General features: G+C 42.7%; 1 pseudogene across 1 annotated transcript; it reads right to left on the bottom strand.

The window, feature by feature from the left end:
- Nucleotides 1-977: 977 nt before the first annotated feature.
- LOC309851442 (small ribosomal subunit protein uS2B pseudogene) lies at nt 978-1,938 on the bottom strand (annotated as a pseudogene). Its single transcript has one exon. The product of its transcript is annotated as a small ribosomal subunit protein uS2B pseudogene (transcript).
- Nucleotides 1,939-3,932: the final 1,994 nt, after the last annotated feature.

The raw sequence follows: 3,932 nt of genomic DNA, 5'->3' as shown, positions 1-3,932 counted from the left end.
AATCTGTGAAGAACTAACAAGACTAAGAGTTTGAGCTTAGAGTAAATAAATGAGGAAGTCAGTAGGTTTGTTTAGACAACCTTCTCAGCCTTGAACTCCCCATCTCTGATATTAAGGATGCCTTCCAACCTCCTGGTATAAGAAGGAAACCTTCACGTATGGGAGATTTATTTCCCACCATCAGGGACAGAAAGGAGGGTCAGAGTATCCTTGCCTGGGTTATTTCTCAAGTAACTTTATTTGAAATAATCAATATGCCAAAGTAGCATGATCTGGTGGGATATTCTGTTCACTTTACTTGAACTCTGCAATCGCAATAGAAACTATTTTGTTTTTCACATGTATAAAATGAAAGGCAGGAAAAGGAACAGACTTGCCTCAAGTGACTCAGCCAATACATTGTAGAGTTGGGAGTTTGGACACAGGTTGCCCGTTCCAAAGCCTCTACAACGTTCAGTTTATTAAACTGCCTTTTTTCCATTCTGTCCAAATCCTTTCACTGGCTTGGATTTTGCAATACCAAATACTGTCTGAAATAAGAGTCCCACTGGTTAGAGCTTAACAACATCATCGTTGGAAGAGGCTTTTACCTTAGACTTGTATTTGTATGGCCTTGCTTAACTACATACTAGTAATAATAATCACTATCATATCAGAAGTGAAGGGACCTCTCACTCATGACTGAGTCCTAATTATGTGCTGGGAATCATACTAGACACTCTAGACATACTGTCTTCTTTAAGCAGAGCATTACATAGAAGTCCCATTGGCCTTGGTGTAATAGACTGATCGATGCCCCCGCAACAAACTCAGATAATGAAGTCTAAACCCCTAATACCATAGAATGTGACTGTATTTGGAGATAAAGCCTTTGCAGGGATAATTAAGATTCACTGGCGTCCTATGAGTGTCAAGTAACTTGGTGACAATTTTTTCTTTTTCTTTCTTTTTTTTCAACTGTTTATTTTCCAACAACTTTATTTCCATTTTGTTTGCCTTTGTGGAATAGCAGCTTGAGACCACTCAGTGGTTGCTGCGACCCACTGAGTGGCCTGAGTGGTTGTAGCTGCTGACCAGACTTCAGTGGCCAGCTGAGTGTTCCAGTCTTCAGTAGGGAACTGCTCAACAGGCACCAAGGGCACCTGCCTGCCTTCAGACCAGTCTGCGACTTTAGCCATGAACTCAGGAGCGGACGCTGTCCATTCACCCTGAAATTCCTCCTTCTTGGTCACAACCTTTTCAGCAGCGGTCTGCTCTTCTTTTCAGTCTCTTCGGGATCTCTGTAGAAGCACATATCAGGCATGACCTCCTGTGGGCGCTCACAGGAAACGGTGCCATGCATGGGCAGAACTTCCCTAACCAGCATCTACCACAACAGACCCGCTGAGTGAGGTCCCTTGTTGTCGCAATGGAAGGCAATGCCCACAGAGCACAGAGGAGGGTCTGTGTTACACAGAGCTATGGTAGGCAGGTTGACATGAGATGCCTCTGTGAGAGGCTGGTAGTCAGCTCTGGGATCAGTAACCACGAGTAGTCTGGGCTCCCAGAAGGCTGCCTAGATCCGGTTAGCGAACATTCCAGGAGTGAAGCGGCCGGCCACGGCAGTGGCTCCAGGAGCAGCAGCAAACATCAGCACAGCCTGCCAGCCAGTATTCCTGGACTATATGACACCAACATCAGCTGGGTTTTCAATGGCAACAATGGCATGAGCTGCCAACAGAAGCTTCTCCCAGGTTCTCTGCAGATTTATGTTGTAGATACCATGACTATTCCATTTTAGAAGTCAAGGTTGGTGCCACCGAAATGGGTTCCTGCTGCAAGGAATTCGAGGACATCCTCCTCCTTCATTTGCAGGACATCAAGGGCTCTGGACATTGTCAAAGTTTCCCCTCAAGTCACAACGGGTATGCAAAACAATGCCGGAGGGACCCTTCCCTGGATAGCATGGAAAAAGTATTTTTTCTTCTTTTTTTCATTGCATATATTTATTTTAGTTTTGTTAATTTCAAATATTCATTGACCTCTTGGTGTCACTTGCTGTCAATATAACTGGTGTCCTTATAAGAAGGGATAGACAGCAGGAATGCAGGCACACAGAGAAAAGGCCATGTGGGGACTCAGTGAGAAGGAGGCAATCTGCAAGCCAAGGAAAGAGGCCTCAGCAAAAACCGAACCTGCTGACACTTTGATCTCAGATTTCTAGCTCTCTGAAGTATGAGAAAATAAATTTCTGTTGTTTAAACCACCCTACCTTTGGCATTTTGCTAAGGCCACTGTAGCAAACTAAAACACATGTAGGACATGATAAATTTCAGTGAGATTTCCTTGTGCTCTTGAAATGGATTTAAAGCAAGAAAAGCTAACACAACTGAAAAATCAGTCATACAATTCTCCTGCTTTTTGGCAATGGCTGTGGGTCAAGGGGTGTTCTTTGTCCACCCAGGACTTACAGAGCTAATAACTGTGCTTCAGTCCAAGACAGTGACATTGGCTAGGAGCCCACTGCCCACAAGATCAGTACATTATTAGAAAGACCTAACACATAAAATGGAAAACAGGAACCTTCAGAAAAAGCATGCATGGTGAGAACAGGTCAGAGTGGCACAGGTGTTCTCTAACATTCTCACAGAAAAGTCCATTCTCCACATGTGACTGATGAAATAAATCCTCAAAGGGTTCAAACAGAAGATAGTTCTTTCAGTAAAGATGCTCAATAAAGAAACTCATGCAAAACAATAATTATTAAAGGCCAAGCAGAAACCACGACATTTGGCAAAGAGGCTGGCCTTACCTTTGAAAGATCACAGCTGGGGAAGGCACAGACAGAGTCTTAAAAAGAGAGCCTCTCAGGGACTTTTTGTGGGGATACCATGAAAATCAAGCCCAAGGATTATTTTCCACAGATAAACTGCTGAGGCCAACAGAGGAGGGGCTGTGGATAAAGGAAGTATGTTCTAGGTGAAGTATGTTCTAGGTGAACTCGATCTGAAATAGCCAGTTCTCTAGAGACATTTTACATATAAACAATGTTTTTATTCAGTTGTCTTAGAAACAGAAGCTGAGGACCCTACTCATCAAGCCCAGTAACATGAAACAGAAACAATGTAATGTTATTTTCTGAACTATTAAGTTAAAAGTGTGTCTACCATTTCTGAGCATGCCTGGGTCTCTGGAGTTCATTGTACACTGGGTTAGTCAGGATAGATATTTGAGGTTGGCAAAATAACCATCATTTCTGTCCAAACAACCCTCAACAGAGCCAAGGGCTTTGGTTCTCTATCAGAGAAAGTCTCTCTCCCATGCTAAAACAATTAGAGAACAAAATAAATAGATTAAAAAAAAAAAAACAAAAAATAAATAAAACAGAGAATAGTAAATATTAGCTGAGAGCCACTTTGATCTGTGTCAGATTTTATACCAAAGAAAACAAGCATGAATTAAAAAACAGTTCTGGGGCACTTGGGTGGCTCAGTCAGTTAAGCATCTGGCTTCTGTTCAGGCCATGATCTCGCTGTCCTGGGATCGAGCCCTGAGTTGGGCTCTGCACCCAGTAGGGACTCTGCCTATCCCTCTGCCACTCCGCCTGCTCCTGCTCATGTGCTCTCTCTTTCTCAAGTATTTCTTTTTAAAAAAGCTGTTCTGTGCTTAAAGCAATATATATCCAAAATAAGGGAAAGACAAACACTGAATTAATCTTAATTCGAGGTAGAATATGAGATGTCACAGGAAAGGTACAAATAATGTGCTGTGGGATCAGAAAAGGGAGAGGTGCCTCTTACTGCTCGATGGAAGCAAATTGGGAGACGTTTATAGAGGAGATAAGCTTTGAAATGTATCTTAAGGAATCAGCACGTTTCTATAGATGAAGAAGAAAGGAAGTTCATTCTCAGGGTGAACAAAGAGCAGAAGAAATTTGGTGATGCAAATGTGCA

The sequence above is a fragment of the Mustela nivalis genome (genome assembly GCF_964662115.1).
Source record: "Mustela nivalis genome assembly, chromosome: 17".
Classification (NCBI taxonomy): Eukaryota; Metazoa; Chordata; class Mammalia; order Carnivora; family Mustelidae; genus Mustela; species Mustela nivalis.
Note: the sequence above shows the minus strand (reverse complement) of the source record. Positions and strands in the feature narration are given on the sequence as shown.